General features: G+C 39.2%; 1 pseudogene across 1 annotated transcript; it reads left to right on the forward strand.

The window, feature by feature from the left end:
• Positions 1–14,191: 14,191 nt before the first annotated feature.
• Positions 14,192–15,270, forward strand: LOC105506174 (annotated as a pseudogene). Its single transcript, XR_001000885.1, has one exon. The product of XR_001000885.1 is annotated as a farnesyl pyrophosphate synthase pseudogene (transcript).
• The last annotated feature ends 3,499 nt before the right edge of the window (positions 15,271–18,769 follow it).

Raw genomic sequence — 18,769 nt, forward strand, 5'->3', positions numbered from 1 at the left:
TGTGTGTGTGTATGTGTATTTATTCAGCATCTATTGATTTGTCTTAAGCCCTTTAGGTTCAGTGGACATATTCAGCTTCTTCCACCTGTAAGTAACTGCATAATTTGATTTGTAAGGTATATACACTGAACCATTTACAGGTAGGCAGAGCAATTTAGCCCAAGTCACACCCTCTTCTGGCATCTAAGTAAAACTTCACCCTCTGCCAACCCCCCTCCCTTCTTTCCCTTCACTTGCTCTGATCCCATTAGTAGTCCTAATACTTCTGGCATGTTATTCTTCATTCCAGAGTCTGCCTCATGAGGAAAGCCATCCACAGCAATGAGTTTACTCATGTTATTCTCACTTTTAAAGAAGAGTAAAATGAGACACACAGAATAAATGCTTATTTAAGTTCTCTCAAGCATTTAGTAGTAGATCCAGTGACTAAATCCAGTTAGAGTCCAGAATCACCAGAACAGTTTTGTGTTGTTGATTCTAATCTTTAATACATAAGTGCTATGCATAATAATTTAAGTCATAAAAGCAGTTAAAAATAGTTCCCACTCCTGTTATATAGCAAGCATTTACTTGCTACCTAAGCAAACAAATATAGCAATAGTTTAAAACAAACAAACAAACAAAAAAAAAAACAAGGCCGGGCAAGGTGGCTCATGCCTGTAATCCCAGCACTTTGGGAGGCTGAGGTGGGCAGATGAAAAAGTCAGGAGATGGAGACCATCCTGGCTAACACAGTAAAACGCCATCCCTACTAAAAATACAAAAAAATTGGCCTAGCGTGGTAGTGGGTGCCTGTAGTCCCAGGTACTTGGGAGGCTGAGGCAGGAGAATAGCATGAACCTGGGAGGCGGAGTTTGCAGTGAGCAGAGATCGCACCACTGCTGTCCAGTCTGGGTGACAGAGCAAGATTCCATCTCAAAAACAAACCAAGATAAAACAAAACAAAACAAAAAACAAAAAAAACAAAAAACAAACACAGCAGTCTTAGCCAGTTATCAAATTGTTCTTTTGCAGCCCCATATCCACCCTTCTTTGCCCTGTTTTGTGATACTGGGTCTGGACACTAAACTTTTCTTCTTTGTCGGCTGATGCAAGGCAACTGCATCAGGAAAACATTTGCTTTCTGACTGTCTCCATTTTGATATCATTATACAATTTGAGAGCCCAGTTGCCTGTGCTGCTGAGCACTAGACGTGCCCTTGGGCCATGCTTTCCTCACCAGTCAGTCTTTCCAATTATCTCTAACCAGCCACGTTGTCCAGCAATGTTGGTCCACTCACAGAAATTAGCTCTGGTCTATTACTGTTGGTGAATTTTTTCATCTTTGGCAGGTGGCATTTTACTGTGGTAGCCATTTTCTTGATGAAGAAATCTGAGTCTTACCACTGGAGGGTATCTCCTTGAAGGGAGGCAGCTCTCCTATTGTTTAATTCTTTTATAGGACTCTCTTCCCTGGTCGAAAAATAGTAGCTGCTTTGTTGCACTTGCTATTTCTGGACCGTTCACAGTCCTCTTTTACCCCAACCTTCATTACTAGTAACCTATGTTCTATTAGTTAATTATTCTGTATGTTAAATTTCCTGTAATCAAATAACTGGTATATTTTCTGTATCTTGATGGAAACGTGACACAAATACTCTCCATCTCTAAACAATAAACTGACTTGTTAAACATATGCAAAATCCCTAAAGAGTATTAAATAAGTAATTGAACTTGACCAGGTATGGATTACTTGAGAACATAGCATTAAAATTAATTATCTATATTAACAGAGTAAAGAAAAATATGCTGTTACATCACTTCAAAAGATGCAAAAACACAATAAAAACAGTTGGTAAAATTAAACCCTTATTTTGCATAAAATTCTTAATAATCTAGGAATAAAAGAACATTCCTTTAACAAGTTGAGATTATCTGTTAGAAAACAAAAATGATGCCATATCTACCCTTTTCATACGAGGAACATCTCTGCTAGTGTCAGTAGTAAACAAACCTGCCCACTCTCACCTGATGTCTTAGTCTGTTTGTGCTGCTATGACAAAATACCACAGACTGGGTAATTCGTCAATAATATAAATGCATTTCTTTCAGTTCTGGAAGCTGAGAAGTGTAAGATCAAGGCACTGGCCTGTTCAGTGTCTGTGAAGGCCCGGTCTCCCTGCTTCCAAGATGATGCCTTGTTGTGGCATCCTCTGAAGGGATGAACATGGGTCTGAGATGGCAGAAGGAATAGAAGGAAAAAAGGACCAAAGCTAGTTTCCTCCTGCTCTTTTATAAGCACTAATCCATTTATGAGGGTAGAGTTTTCATGAATTAATCACTTCCCAGGGGTCTCATCTCTTAATACCACTACAATGGAATTAAGTTTCAATATCTGAATTTGGGGAAGCATTCAGACTATACCACCTGACTATTCAACTTTGTACCTGAGTCTCTAGCCAGTGCTGTGTGAAAGAGAAAAGTGAGATCTATTTTTAGAAGAGAAGACTCAAAGCATACAGTATATGTATATTGCCTACCTTAAAATTCCAAAATAATCAAGTCACATAACTTACAAACTAATAGGGGTTTGATAATTAGACCAAATAGAAAAACAACTCTAATCAAGTGTTGGTTTCTTGGTATACTGTCAATAACCAATTAGAACATATAAGGAAATAACTGTTAGTAAGAATTGAACAAGCCCTCTACCAAGACAATGTTTTCCCATTTAAAGATGCAAAAAAGACCTGAATAAGTGGAGAGTGGCATACTGTGTTTTGAAGGTATATTAGTCCATTTTCACACTGCTGATAAAGACATACTCAAGACTGGGCAATTTACAAGAGAAAGAGGTTATTGGACTTACAGTTCCACATGGGTGGAGAGGCTTCACAATCATGGTGGAAGTTAAGAAGCAGCAAGTCATGTCTTACATGGACGGCAGTAGGAAGAAAAAGAGAGCTTGTGCGGGAAGACTCCCCCTTAAAATAACCATCAGATCTCGTGAGAAAGACTTACTATCATGAGAACAGCCCAGGAAAGACTGGCCCCCATGATTCCATTATCTCCCACCAGGTCCCTCCCACAACAGGTGGGAATTCAAGATGAGATTTAGGTAGAGACACAGTCAAACCATATCAGAAGGTAAACATCAAATAGCAAAAAGACACCAGATATTCTTAAATTACATGTTACCCAATGAAATCTCAATAAAAAATCTAATAGCCTTTTAAATCTGAAGAATGCAGGAGCTGATTCTAAAGTTTCATAAACCAAAGTTTAAAAAGCACAAGGGCTGGGCATGGTGGATCACACCTGTAATCCCAGCACTTTGGAAGGCCGAGGTGGGCAGATCATGAGGTCAGGAGATTGAGACCATCCTAGCTAACACAGTCAAACCTGGTCTCTAAAAATAATACAAGAAATTGGCCGGGCATGGTGGTGGGCACCTGTAGTCGAGCTACTCAGGAGGCTGAGGCAGGAGAATGGTGTGAACCTGGGAGGCGGAGGTTGTGGTGAGCTGAGATTGCACCACTGCACTCCAGCCTGTGTGACAAAGCAAGACTCCGTCTCAAAAAAAATAAAAATTAAAAAATTAAAAAATTATAAATAAAATAAAAAATAAAAAACACAAGAATAGTCAAAACATTTAAAAAAGAAAAGAAAAATACACTATTCATGAAATATACAAAACAGTATAATATGCTATTTAAAGTATTATAATATTTAAAATACTGTGATTCTGGAAAGCATAATAATGAAAAGTCCAAAATTAAAAAATCCAGGAAGATACTCATATTTGTGACTTTAGTTCATTATTTTAAATAATTAAGAAGTGGTTATTAAATTGTATTGGAAAAGTTCATTTGAAAAACAAAAGAAAAAGGGGATAAAAAAATCTCACAACATAAAAAACTAAAGTTCAGATGAAGGTGGCAAAGATGAAGCTCTTTCATAAACCAAAGTTTAATAAAGAACCTGACATCTTGTTTTGATGTTTGGCTGCTGGCAGCCCTCAAGACTTACCACTCTCTCATCTCATTGTACCTCACAAACTTAATAAGAAGCCTAGATGCTCTCTTCTTTGTCAATGGTGAGTGGTTTAAACCACACTGGTTACTACCCGTCTAAGATACTATCAGCCCAATCCCAGTTTCTAACCACCAAAAAAATCGGAAGCCAAGCACCCCAGCTCTCTGAAGTCATTTTAGCAATTCTTTGGGAACAACCGCGCCCTCTCCAGAAAGCCTTAGTAGTTGACTAATAAAGCTTTATACCCTCGTGTTGTATGTGAGGTGTTATCAGCCTCGACATCTGATCCAAATTTGAATGGGTAGCTGGGGTCTATCATGACCTTGTGGGGAGGCCACAAGACAAAGCAGAATGTTACAGGGTTGTTTTGTTTGGTTTTTGTTTTTGAGACAGAATCTTACTCTGTTTCCCAGGCTGAAGTTCAGTGGCACAGTCTCGGCTAACTGCAACCCCCTCCTCCCAGGTTCAAGTGATTCTTGTTCCTCAGCCTCCCAAGTAGCTGAAACTACAGGTGTGCACCACCATACCTGACTAATACCTCAAACTCCTGGGCTCAAGTGATCCACTCGCCTCAGCCTCCCAAAATGTTAGGATTATAGGCACGAGCCACTATGCGCAGCCTGACAAAGCAAATTGTAACTATTAAACCTGTAATTACCAATCTGACTGCAAGTGGCTCACATGGCCCAGTTGATTCCTTCAATCTCTGATCTTACTTTCTCAAAACAACCAAAATCTTTGTCAACACTTATCTTCTTCTTTCTCTCTACAACTTATTTGATTTTTTTCCCTTAAAATTAGCACTAAGTCCTGAGAAATCCACCCACTTTGACACTGATGGGTCTTTATTACTACCATTTTCTCATTAACCATAACAGCTATACAAGACATTAGACCTAAACAGCAAATTCATCTAATGTGGGGAAAAATGGGAGCTGTTGTTTGAGGAATTTTCTCTTGGTATTGTTGTCTAAGTGGCTAGGACATTTATTCCACAAACAATTTTTGAGGCTGAAATATCTGCAAGGTTACATCCTGAAAATACTACAGTGAACAAATATATATATATATATAAAACTCCAAAAATTAAACTTCATGTCCTCATAGGATTTAAATTTTCATGGGATAATTAAACAATAACTAAATAAACCAATGAATAACATTCTTTTATATAATAATTATAAGATATTATTATATAATAATACCTAATTAGGTAATATTACCTAATATTATTAGGTATTATTAGATAAAATATCTAAAATATAAGATAAAGCTAAAATATCTGAAATATAAGGGGGGGTTAGTATAGTTAAGGTAGTTAGAGTAGACTTCCTTGAGGAGGTGACATTTGAGCAGTGAACTAAAGTGAAAGGGTGAGTGAGGCAAACATTTGTGGGGTGAGCATTCTAGGCTGAGGCAATGGTGGATGCAAAGGCCCTGTGATAGAGTATCACTGGGCTGTTTGAGAAGAATGCTAGTATGGTTTCGGCAGAAGGGACCATAGAGAAATAGGAAACATATTTAGGAAGGTTGCCAGGGAACCACACTATAAAAGAACACCGAGGACACTAGATTTTATTTGTATTATTATGAGAAACTATCAAAAAGCACTGAAATTGAAAATAGTATGATATGCTGATATATATTTTGAAGAGATGACTTGAACTGTTGTATTGACTGAAGAGAGAAACAGAATGAGGTTAGGAAGCTAGAACAGTGATGTTTAAGAGAGACCAGCTTGGCTTGGAGTAGGGAGGAAGAAAGAGAGGTGCTGAATATTCCTCACACTAGAGACAGGACGAGAAAATCATAAATAAGGTTTGTCTCTCATCCCCTCAACACTGGAATTCTTGAGATAGGTAGCCTAACATTCTTTAGACTTTGAGCCAGAAGAAATAGTTTATTTTTTATTTTTATTTTTTAAGTGCATTTCTTTTTTATTTAAAGAGAGCAAAAGCAACCCTTTTCCCTTTGTTATTACCATATTTTATTTTATTTATTTATTTGTTTATTTATTTCATCAACTTTTATTTTAAGTTCAGGGGTGCATGTGCAGGATGTGCAGGTCTGTTACACAGGTAAACGTGTGCCTGTGCGGTTTGCTGCACAGATCATCCCATCACCAAGGTATTAAGCCCAGCATCCATTAGTTACTCTTCATGACACTCTCCCTCTCCCCACGCACCCCCACAGGCCCCAGTGTGTGTTGTTCCTCTCTAAGTGTTCTCATTTTTCAGCTCCAACTTATGAGAACATGCAGTGTTTGGTTTTCTGTTCCTGTGTTAGTTTACTGAGAATGATGGCTTTCAGCTCCATCCATGTCCCTGCAAAGGACATGATCTCATTCCTTTTTATGGCTGCATAGTATTCCATGGTGTATGTGTATCACATTTTCTTTATCCAGTCTATCACTGACAGGCATTTGGGTTGGTTCCATGTCCTTGCTGTTGTAAATATTGTTGCAATAAACATACGTGTGCATATGTCTTTATAGTAGAAAGATTTCTATTCCTTTTGGTATATACCCAGTAATGAGATTGTGAGGTCATATGGTTAGTTGGTTCTAGGTCCCTGAGGAATTGCCACACACTCCTCTACACTGATTGAACAAATTTACATTCCCACCAACAGTGTAAAAGTGTTCCTATTTCTCCACAGCCCCATGAAAATCTATGGTTTCTTGACTTTTTAATAATCACCATTCTGACTAGCATGAGATGGTATCTCATTGTGGTTTTGATTTGCATTTCTCTAATTATCAGTGATGTTGAGCTTGTTATCATATGCTTGTTAACTGCATAAATGTCTTCTTTTGAGAAGTGTCTGTTCATATCCTTTGCCCACTTTTTGATGGTTTTTATTTTCTTGTAAATTTGTTTAAGTTCCTACTAGATTCTGGACATTAGACCTTTGTCAGATGGGTAGATTGCAAAAAAATTTCTCCCATTCTGTAGGTTGCCTCTTCACACTGATGATAGTTTCTTTTCACAATATCGATTATTCCTATCCATGAGTATGGAACGATTTTCCATTTGTTTGTGTTCTCTATGATTTCCCTGAGCAGTGGTTTGTAATTCTTGAAGAGGTCCTTCACATCTCTTGTAAGTTGTATTCCTAGGTGTTTTATTCTCTTCGTAGCACTTCTGAATGGGAGTTCATTCATACTTTGACTCTCTGCTTGTTTATCGTTGGTGTATAGGAATGCTTGTGATTTTTGCACATTGATTTTATACCCTGAGACTTTGCTGAAGTTGTTTATCAGCTTAAGGAGCTTTTTGGCTGAGATGATGGGGTGTTCTAAATATAGAATTATGTTATCTGCAGAGACAATTTGACTTCCTCTCTTCCTATTTGAATAATCTTTATTTCTCCCTCCTGCCTGATTGCCCTCGCCAGAACTTCCAATATTATGTTGAATAGGAGTGGTGAGAAAGGGCATCCTTGTCTTGTACCGGTTTTCAAAGGGAATGCTTCCAGCTTTTGCCAATCAATATGATGTTGGCTTTGTGTTTGTCATAAATAGCTCTTATTATTTTGAAATATGTTCTCTAAATACCTAGTTTTGTTGAGAATTTTTAACATGAAGAGATGTTGAATTTTATTAAAGGCCTCTTCTGCATCTATTGAGATAATCATGTGACTTTTTTCTTTGGTTCTGATTATGTGATGGATTATATTTATTGATTTGCATATGTCGGACCAGCCTTGCTTCCCAGGGATGAAACTGACTTGATCATGATGGGTTTTTTTTAAGTGCTGCTGGATTCAGTTTGCCAGCTGCAACATCTGAACCTATTGAGGATTTTTGCTTCGATTTCTATCAGAGATATTAGCCTGAAGTTTTCTGTTTTTGTTGTGTCTCTGCCAGGTTTTGGTATCTGGGTGATGCTGGCCTCATAAAATGCCTTAGGGAGGAGTCCCTTTTTTCAATTATTTGGAATAGTTTTAGAAGTAATGGTACCAGCTCCTCTTTGTATCTCTTGTAGAATTCAGCTGTTAATCCTTCTTTTTTTTTTTTTTTTTTGGTTAATAGACTATTAATTACAGACTCATTTTCACAACTTGTTATTGGTGTATTCTGGGATTCGACTTCTTCCTGGTTCAGTCTTGGGAGGGTATTTATGTCCAGGAATGAATCCATTTCTTCCAGATTTTCCAGTTCATTTGCGTAGAGGTGTTTATAGTATTCTCTGAGGGTAGTTTGTATTTCTGTGGGGTCAGTGGTGATATCCCTTTATCATTCTTTATTGTGTCTATTTGATTCTTCTCTCTTTTCTTCTTTGCTGCTCTAGCTAGCAGTCTATGTATTTTGTTAATCTTTTCAAAAAAACACCTCCTAGATTCACTTTTTTAAAAGAATTTTTATGTCTCTATGTCCTTTGATTCTACTCTGATCTTATTTCTTGTCTTCTGCTAGCTTTTGGATTTATTTGCTCTTGCTTCTCTAGCTCTTTTGTGATGTTAGGGTGTCAATTTGAGAACTTTCTAGCTTTCTGATGTTGGCATTTAGTGCCAAAAATTTGCCTCTTAACATTGCTTTATCTGTGCCCCAGAGAATCTGGTATTTTGTCTCTTTGTTTTCACTGGTTTCAATGAACTTCTTGATTTCTGCCTTAATTTCATTATTTACTCAGGAGTCACTCAGGAGCAGGTTGTTCAATTGCCATGTAATTGTGTGGTTTTTAGTGAGTTTTTTAATCCTGAGTTCTAATTTGATTGCACTGTGTTATTGTGTACGGAATTGGTGGGTTCTTGGTCTCTCTGACTTCAAGAATGAAGCCGTGGACCCTCGTGGTGAGTGTTACAGTTCTTTAAGATGGTGTATCCAGAGTTTTTTCCTTCAGATGTTCAGATATGCCCAGAGTTTCTTCCTTCTGGTGGGTTTACGGTCTTGCTGGCTTCAGGAGTGAAGCTGCAGACCTTCACAGTGAGTGTCATAGCTCTTAAAGGTGGCACGAACCCAAACAGTGAGCAGCAGCAAAACTGATTGCAAAGAGCAAAAGAACAAAACTTCCACTGTATAGAACAGGACCCTAGTGGGTTGCTGCTGCTGGCTCAGGTGCCCTGCTTTTTATTTGGCCCCACCCACATCCTACTGATTGGCCCATTTTACAGAGAGCTGATTGGTCCATTTTACAGACGCTGATTGGTCTGTTTTGACAGAGCGCTGATTGGTGCATTTACAAAGCTTTAGCTGGATACAGAGAGCTGATTGGTGTATTTACAATCCTTTAGCTAGACACAAAAGTTCTCCAAGTCCCCACTAGATTAGTTAGACACAGAGCACTGATTGGTGCATTTACAAATCTTGAGCTAGACACAAAGCACTGATTGGTACTTTTACAAACCTTGAGCTAGACACAGAGTGCTGACTGGTGCATTTAAAAATCTTCAGCTAGACAGAAAAGTTCTCCAGGTTCCCACTTCACCCAGAAGCCCAGTCAGCTTCACCTCTCAATTGCACTTGCCCCGGGACTTTGCGTCCCCTGATCAAGCCCATCAGGTGCCAGCCAGCCGCGACAAGTGTGGGGCCCACCGAGCTGGAGCCCACCTGGAACCCACACCAGGCTGTGAGCACCGCGCCCCAGCTCCTGCCTGCGCCTCTCCCTCTACACCTCCCCCTGAGCAGAGGGAGCCAGCTCCAGCCTCGGCCAGCCCCAGACAGGGGCCCCCATAGCGCAGCAGCAAGCTGAAGGGCTCCTGGAGCATGGCCAGAGCAGATGCTGAGGCCGAGGAGGTGCCAAGAATGAGCCAGAACTGTTAGCACCTTATCACCTCTCATTATGAGAGACTGTTTGTTATGATTTCAGTTCTTCTGCATTTGCTGAGGAGTGTTTTACTTCCAATTATGTGGTCAATTTTAGAATAAGTGCCATGTGGTACTGAGAAGAATGAATTTCTGTTGATTTGGGGTAGATAGTTCTGTAGATGTCTATTAGGTCCACTAGATCCAGAACTGAGTTCAAGTCCTGAATATCCTTGTCAATGTTCTGTCTCATTGATCTAATATTGACAGTAGGATGTTAAAGTCTCCCAGTATTATTGTGTGGGAGTCTAAGTCTCTTTGTAGGTCTCTAAGAACTTGTTCTGTGAATCTAGGTGCTCCTGTATTGGGTACAGATATATTTAGGATAGTTTCCTCTTCTTGTTGAATTGATCCCTTTACCATTATATAATGCCCTTCTTTGTCTTTTTTGATCTTTGTTGGTTTAAAGTCTGTTTTGTCAGAGACTAGGATTGCAACCCTTATTTTTTTTTATTTTTAGCTTTTCATTTGCTTGGTAAAATTTCCTCCATCCCTTTGTTTTCAGCCTGTATGTCTTTGCATATAAGATGGATCTCCTAAATAACTTCTCATGGAGTATCTTAGTGCTGTTCTCTGTATTTCTTGAATTTGAATGTTGGCCTGTCTTGCTAGGTTGGGGAAGTTCTCCTGGACAATAACCTGAAGTGTGATTTCCAGCTTGTTTCCACTCTGCCCCTCTCCTTCAGTTACTCCAATCTATCGTAGGTTCAGTCTCTTTACATAGTCTCATATTTCTTGGAGGCGTTGTTTATTCCTTTTCATTCTTTTTTCTCTAAACTTGTCTGCATGCCTTATTTCAGCAAGGTGGTCTTCAAACTCTGATATCCTTCCTTCTGCTTAGTCAGTGTGGCTATTGATACTTATGTATGCTTCACGAAGTTCTCTTGCTGGGTTTTTCAGCTCCATCAAGTCATTTATGTTCCTCTCTAAACTGGTTATTGTAGTTAGCAGCTCCTCTAACCTCTCATCAAGGTTCTTAGCTTCTTTGCATTGTGTTAGAACATGCTCCTTTAGCTCAGCAGAGTTTATTATTACCCGTCTTGTGATGCCTACTCCTCTCAATTTTTCCATCTCATTCTCCATTCAGTTCTGTGCCCTTGCTGGAGAGGCATTGCAATCATTTGGAGGAAAAGAGGTTTTTTGGGGTTTCAGCATTTTTTCATTGATTCTTTCTCTTCTTCATGAGTTTGCTTAGTTTTGATCTTTGAGACTGCTGACACTTGAATGGGGTTTTTGTAGGGACTTTATTTGTTGTTGTTAACGTTGTTATTGTTGCTTTCTGTTTATTTGTTTTTCTTTCAATGGTCAAGTCCCTCTTCTGTAGGGCTGCCGCGAATTGCTGGGGGTTTACTTGAGGCTCTCTTCATATGGTTTGCTCCTTTGCCTGGGAGGGGCAAGGAGGCTGGAGAACAACAAAGATGGGTGCCTTCTCCTTCCTCTGGGATCTCTGTCTTCGAAGGGCACAACCCCTGTTGGAGTTGGGTGTCACAGGGAACAGGACCCACTTAATGAAGCACTTTTGACTGTCCCTCAGTGGAAGGGGTGTGCTTTGCTGGGGGGAACCCCACTTATCTGGGCTTCCTGGATTCCTCAGAATTAGCAGGAGGAAAGAGTAAGTCTGCTGGTCCACAGAGACTGCGGCCCCACCTCCCCGTAGGGGCTCAGGCCAATGGAGATCAGAGTTTTGTCCCTGAGGCCCTGGCTGGAGTTGTTGGAGTTCCTGCAGGGAGGCCGCGCCCAGTGAGGAGGGATGGATCAGGGTCCGGCCTGAAGAGGCACTCTGGTCAGAGTCTGCCACAGCTGGTATGTTTGGCTGTGGAGGACACCTCTTGGGACCAAACCGCCCAGTCTCCCTAACTCCAGCAGGGGAAAAGCATGGCCTGGAGCTATAGAGATGGCAGCCGCCTTTCCCTCATCCAGGGAGCTTAGTGTGTTAGGCAGCAATCAGTCCCATTGTTAGCTCTTGCCCTTCCCCACAAGGAGCTCAAATGGCTTAGAGAGCAAGCAGCGGCAGCTATGGTGCTGGTCGCCTCTCCCCTAGGGAACTCAGCCCACTTAAGCAGATTCTACCTAAGAGGCTATTGAGAATCTGCATGGCTCTGGGCTTGGGAGCCTAGGCCCCAGTGGTGTGGGTTCATGAGTGTGATCTTGTGATCCATGGGTTGTACAATTCTGTGGAAAAGGCATGGTTTCCCCAGTTGGGTAGGGCTCACTCACTGCCTCCCTTGGCTGGGGGGTGGCAGGGTCTTCTGTCCCATGTGGCTCTCAGGTGAGCCCCTGGACCACATTGTTCTTCTGTCCTATCCTTGGGTCATGGCAGCCACCTTGTCAGTTCTGATGAGAGAACCTGGATACCTCAGTTGCTGGTGCAGGATTCACATGCTATTATAGTTCTTTTCGAACGGGGCTTCTGATCACTGCGGCTTCTAATCGGTCTTCTTGCCCGCTCCTCCCGCCCCACACCTGTTGCCTTTCAATAGACTGGCCTTTCTTCAGTCTTAGCAAGACTTAAAACACTTATGAAGGGAGAATGGGAGAAAAGCAAGCTAGTCAATATCAGTTCAGGGCTACATCTACAGTATTACGGCAAAAACTGCAATTACTTTTGCACCAACCTAATAGTATTCATATGCTGCAGCCTAGTTCATTGGGAACCTAGAGTGGGCTTCGAAAGCAAAACTTTCTAACTTATATCTTATTCAATCTTCCTTTATCTGCTATGGTTGTTTGTGCATACATCTACGCTGAGGAACTATTCCAGCAGTGGTGGCTGGTGAATGGCAGATGCTTGGGAGCTCTTATCTGCCCTGGGCAAAGACCACCTTCATGTTATTTCTTAAACATACAACATCCGTTAGCATAACTCTTGGCCACAGATTTTTAAAACTATAATCTGCAGCCATGATTCTTGCTAATGCTTATGAAATGAAATTTTCAAAGTGATTGAATTATCAATTAGTTGATGAGTAATTAATGCTCTGTCCCTATAAAGTAGAAAAATATGGGAGGATATCTAACTTTAGAAAAAGAGAAGTAGTAAGTCAATAAAGAACTTCAAGAAGTACCATTTAAAAATAGGATTCACAAAGAAAATAGCATGATGTGCAACAATCATATATAACAATTGAGGTGGTTACTGCATGTTTGGGCATTCTAATAAATGAAAGATGCGATACATAAAAGCATTGTTCCTAAATTTTGCTGATTTATCCAACAACTACTTTTCATAATTGTTGTGGAGTGTTCTAGGCACTGAGGTTACAGTCACTAAAGGAAGAAAAGTACCTTGTCATTTGGGATAAAACTAGATATATCTGTACTTTAAGCCTACATATTCTGTTACTGGCTGTAGCAAAGGAATTTAAATTTAAAAGCTGTGTATACAGCTCAACTGAGTAACCATCAGTATGAAATATAGTTCTTAATCTATGATTGGTAACCAATCATCAAAATCATTTTCAAACTCCAAGAACAGCTATAGCATTTATATCAATAAATATCATAGGAAGTCACAAGACTCTGTTTCTCACCTTTTCTCGGTCTTCACTGTTCATAACATTAATATTATAAACCGTCCTTATTCTCCCGAGAATTATCTATTTTAAGTCATCCATCATCACCTCTGCCACGTTACTTATGTATATTTTATTACTTAAGAAAAAAGTAATTAAATATCCAAAATGAAATTTGTATCATTTTAGGGACTTAAATCTTTAAAACAAGGGCATTCAGAACAAGGACTGAGTTTATAGTCACTATTTTCTGCTCTATCTAGGCATTGTTCAGAATTTCAATCATGAAATGCTCAATATTCTGGCTAATATACTTTGCTTTTGAACACTGAGTTATGCAGTTAATTATATGTAGAAAGCTTTAGAGGTGACTACAAGGGGCATTTTTCCTTCACTGCTTTAATACATACTACATTTTAATTGATCAAAGTTTCCAATATTGTAAAAATACATTTAGGAATGATAATTATTTAAAGAAATATTCTGACTTCCATTTTGAATATTTGAAAAATTAGGCTGCCTGGTTAAGTCTCCATAATCTATTTAAGAAAATAGTTATGTAAATACAGAAATGTTTAACTGCAAGTTATAAATTTAGGAAAGTTATAGTCACATGATTCAGTATTGGAAAAGCGTTCCCATAAAAAGTTATGTTCTTGTATTCTTCAACCACCATAACAATGCATAGGGTCCATAGCGATTCTTTATAAATGCTAACCGTCATCTCCCGCCGCCAACCCTCCCACATCACAGGTCTTCTCATGTCCCATTAATAACTTCATTGTACGGGACTCTGTACTATGAAACATCCTGGAAATCTACTAAAGGGTCTTGCAGACCCACATCCAGGAACAGAGCCCTTTGCTTCTCCCTCAGAATGAATGGACACCGGAAATCAGATGTTTATGCCCAAGAAAAGCAGGATTTTGTTCAGCACTTCTCCTAGATTGTTAGGGTGCTGACTGAGGAAAGATGGGGCACCCAGAGACAGAAGATGCTATTGCCCAGCTCAAGGAGGTCCTGGAGTACAATGCCATTGGAGGCAAGTATCCCCCAGGTTCGACGGTGCTAGTAGCATTTGGGGGAACTGATGGAGCCAAGGAAACAGGATGCTGATAGTCTCCAACAGGCCCTGACTGTGGGCTGGTGTGTGGAACTGCTGCAAGCTTTCTTCCTGGTGGCAGATGACATCATGGATTCATCCTTCACCTTCCGGGGACAGATCTGCCGGTATCAGAAGCCGGGCATGGATTTAGATGCTGTCAATGATGCTATCCTTCTGGAAGCATGTATCTACCACCTGCTGAAGATCTATTGCCGGGAGCAGCCCTATTACCTGAACCTGACAGAGCTTTTCCTGCAGAGTTCCTATCAGACTGGGATTAGGCAGACCCTAGACCTCATCCCAGCCCCCCAGGGCAATGTGGATCTTGGCAGATTCACTGAAAAGAGGCACAAATATATTGTCAAGTACAAGACAGCTTTCTACTCCTTCTACCTTCCTGTAGCTGCAGCCATGTACATGGCAGGAATTGATGGCAAGAAGGAGCACACCAATGCCAAGAAGATCCTGCTGGGGATGGGAGAGTTCTTTCAGGTTCAGGATGATTACCTTGACCTCTTTGGGGATCCCAGTGTGACAGGTGAAGTTGACAGTGACATTCAGGACCAAAAATGCAGCTGATTGGTGGTTCAGTGTCTGCAACAGGCCACTCCGGAACAATATCAGATCCTGAAGGAAAATTCAGGCAGAAGGAAGCCGAGAAGATGGCCCGGGTGAAGGCACTATATGAGAAGCTGGATCTGCCAGCCATTTTCTTGCAATATGAGGAAGACACTTACAGTCACATTATAGGATTCACTAAAGAGTATGCAGCGACCCTGCCCCCAGCATCTTTCCGGGGCTTGCGCACAAAATCTACAAGTGGAAAAAAGTGACCTAGAGACAGCAAGGGAGGCAAGAGGAGGCACTCAATAAATAAATTATTGTGGGAAAAAAAGGGGGCATGCATACCATAGTTTTACGGGGTAAGCAAATGTGCATCTGTAGAAGGACAGAGATTGAGAATCCAGCCCTACAATTCACAACGCATGGTATATAAAGTGGCCATTGCCATTGCACTCTTAATTTTATGTTACTAACACATATGTTTGGAGTCGAAATGTACTAGTTATAGTACAGTATATTCCATGATGTAAAGTATGTAATATGAATGGGTTTGTAAGAAAGGATATAGGATCAGGATACTCTGAGAGTTAATGTTGTTGAGTGAGAAGCATTATAAACAGCTTATAATAATCTGAGATTAAATTACCTGCATAGAAGGCACAGTAACCTGTAAAAGAAGAACATTTTTTCTCAATCTAATAGTGGTAACACTAGCTAAACAATAGCTACTAATATTAAAAATTGTACTTATGGTTTGAAAGTCAACTAAACCTATAATTTAAAATCTAAGAGGAAGAAAATGTTGTCAAGATTTTGCTCAACCAGGTAGACAGTGAGACGTCAGCAAGAAAGATGCAACATTTTATTTGTATGTGTGCAGCATATTATCTATTTTTGTCCAAGATCGGGAGAAAATAAGACTTGTTAAAAGCTTCATTACAGTAAGCAATAGAAAAAGTCTATTCCAGATTTACTGGAAAACTCTATTTATAGAATACAAGACAAATTTTGGAAAGCACTTTTTTTTCAGCAGAATTCAATAAAATATGGGCTCTACTAAACACATGAACAAAATTATATTATAATGACTGAAATGGAAAGTTATCCATAAATGTGGAACGGGATAAGAAAGCTGAATGAAGTAAAAAATATAAAAGGAAACTAAAATGCAATTGTGCATGTGGTTTTTAACAGAAATAACAATATACAGAAGTGACTCTGTAACAAAATCTGAATCTTGATTTCAATTCTAATGCGTTAATTGAATCCAGAAGTCAGAGAAAAATAGCCAATAAGCAGAAAACATCCAAATAAGATAATGGATATTTATATAAGAGAAAACTCCAATGTAAGTTCAGATTTCTAAAAATAATATTAGAACAAATATAAGAAAAGCCATAATCAAAGATAAAACAGACATAAGCTTCCTGAGTTAAAGAAATGCCTGGTTTTAAAGATTGACGTGAATCACAGTATAATAGAAAAAATCAATGAAAAGGGAACAATTTGTTCAAACTTATGCTGATGAAGTTAATATTCAGAGTAATAAAGATAATAAATCAACATTATATAGGCCACACTTATGGAAATATAGTAAAGGAATTAAAATGCATAAATGGAATTGCTATTGTGTTAAGAGCATTTTCTCATATCCTTAAATATTCTTTTAAAAATGTTATTTCCATGCTTCATCACATGTACATACCAGGATTGAGTTAGAGTTTTTCTGTTAGTGGACATTTGGGTTATCAAAAGTGGTTTGCATTTTAAAATAGCTACGTTATAGGTTTTATATGCATATTTGTATAGCATCTATTCATATTTCTTGACTATTTAGAATCTTGGAAGTAGAATTACTGACTCAAAACGTATAAATATTTAAATATTCATAATACATATTTTCAAATTGCTTTCCACAGACTTTGGCTATCTACACACTCTCCAGCTTGTCCATCTTCTTTTACTCTTAGTCACAGCTCTTCTCTACTCATTTGCTTAAGGTTTATACATTGTTTCCTATGCATTTATCATAGCGTTATTTCTGGAGATATAAAGATACATTGACTGAGAGTCTTAACATTAGAAAGTTTCCATTCCAGTGGAGGCAGAGATAGGGAGGGATATGTTGGAAATACTGCATAACAGACAATTATAAAACACTGTGGTAAGAACAATCTAGAATAGTGACAGATAGAAGTTATTATGACAGTCAAGAGAGAAAACATTCCTAACCCAGACCACAGAGTTCAAGGACAATCCCCTGGTAAATAAGTGACATACTGAGTTGTGTGAAGTGAATTGAATTCAATAAAATTAAATTTGAATTTAAGGAAGTGAAAAGAGAGAGAGAGAATGTAGGAAGGCACCAGGTAATTTCAAGATGGAGAGAAATATGAACAAAAGAACAGAGGCAAGAAACACACAGAGGCAAGAATCATCAACAGGCATTCTTGGAAAGTGAAGTTTGATGGATGGCATAGTAAAGTCTCAGGCTAGAGAGGATGGACGTAGCCAGATCATGGAGAACATTGGAAATCAGTTTTAGGAGCTTGGCAATTAAATACCACTAAAGGCCATCAAGCTGTCATAGTTGCATGTTAGAGAGATTCATCTGGAAGACATTTGTATAGTGTACTTGATGGATTAGTTTGTGGTGATTTCTTCATCATAAGCCAAGTTGTTGACAGTTGACTCAATCTCAAATGAGTTGGTAACTGCCCAGCCCTGGTGTTTACTGTAAGAAAGAATTCATTGCCCCTATTTTTATTTGGGTGATGACCAAGCAACATTTTTTAGCCCAATAGCTGTTATGACTATTTAATTGTTTAAGTCAAAGTTTTATAAAGGACATCTCTAGAAAATGTTCTGTACCAATAAGAAATCTGGGCAAAAATTATCATCTAGATAAATGAAAATTTATTTATATAAATAAATCTATTGCAGGCTGAGTTTTCTTTCTTCTCTGGCAGTGTGGAATGCTTTTTCATTCTCACTCGTCTTATTTCCTTTTTTCTTTATTTTCCCTGAGGTTTGCATTTCTTAAACAATTGTCAAAACAAGAGGTAAAGTTGAGGAGAAGGCAAATAAAAGGTTACTTTATGACCTCAAAGATAGTGAGGCCAGCCCCATTGCCGCATAGAACTCATGTTTATGGTTTATTTTGAATAAACATAAAAATTGACTTTCACAGTCTAAAAACTTGAAAGACTTATATTTCTCTTATCCAAGTTGCTTTCCCAGGAAACCAACTATCAGGCTTCCTAGACAGTATCAAGGAACTGAAACTCACCAGATCACCACATCTGGTCAATGAGGTGCTGGACCCCTCACCCCTCATGATTGCCTAACTGATCACCTGTGCCTGTCGATCAACTCCTCTTCCTTATCTTTCTCTAATTCCTGTTTTCTCACACATACTTAGATTTTTCTCCTGCTGTACAAACCCCTAATTTTAGTCTACTGAAGCAACAGATTTGAGATTTTATCTCCCTTTCTCCTTGACTTCAACACCCAATTAAAGCCTTCTTCCTTGCCAGTATTCTTTGTCTCATTGATTGGCTTTCTGTGTCGCGAGCGGCAGGACCTAGGCCAAATCCCTGGCCTAGTAGCTCTCAGGAATAGTAGCACTCAGGCAAGGGTATGCCATTTAATTTCCAGGCTTGCATAAACCCTGGTTTGTGGACAAAGAGAAGATATTGGTGGATGAATAGAGGTTCTTCTAAACTTTTTTTCATGCAGATAGTTTTATTCTAATCCTGAATATATGTT

This window comes from Colobus angolensis, unplaced genomic scaffold, assembly GCF_000951035.1.
Source record: "Colobus angolensis palliatus isolate OR3802 unplaced genomic scaffold, Cang.pa_1.0 Scaffold132, whole genome shotgun sequence".
Classification (NCBI taxonomy): Eukaryota; Metazoa; Chordata; class Mammalia; order Primates; family Cercopithecidae; genus Colobus; species Colobus angolensis.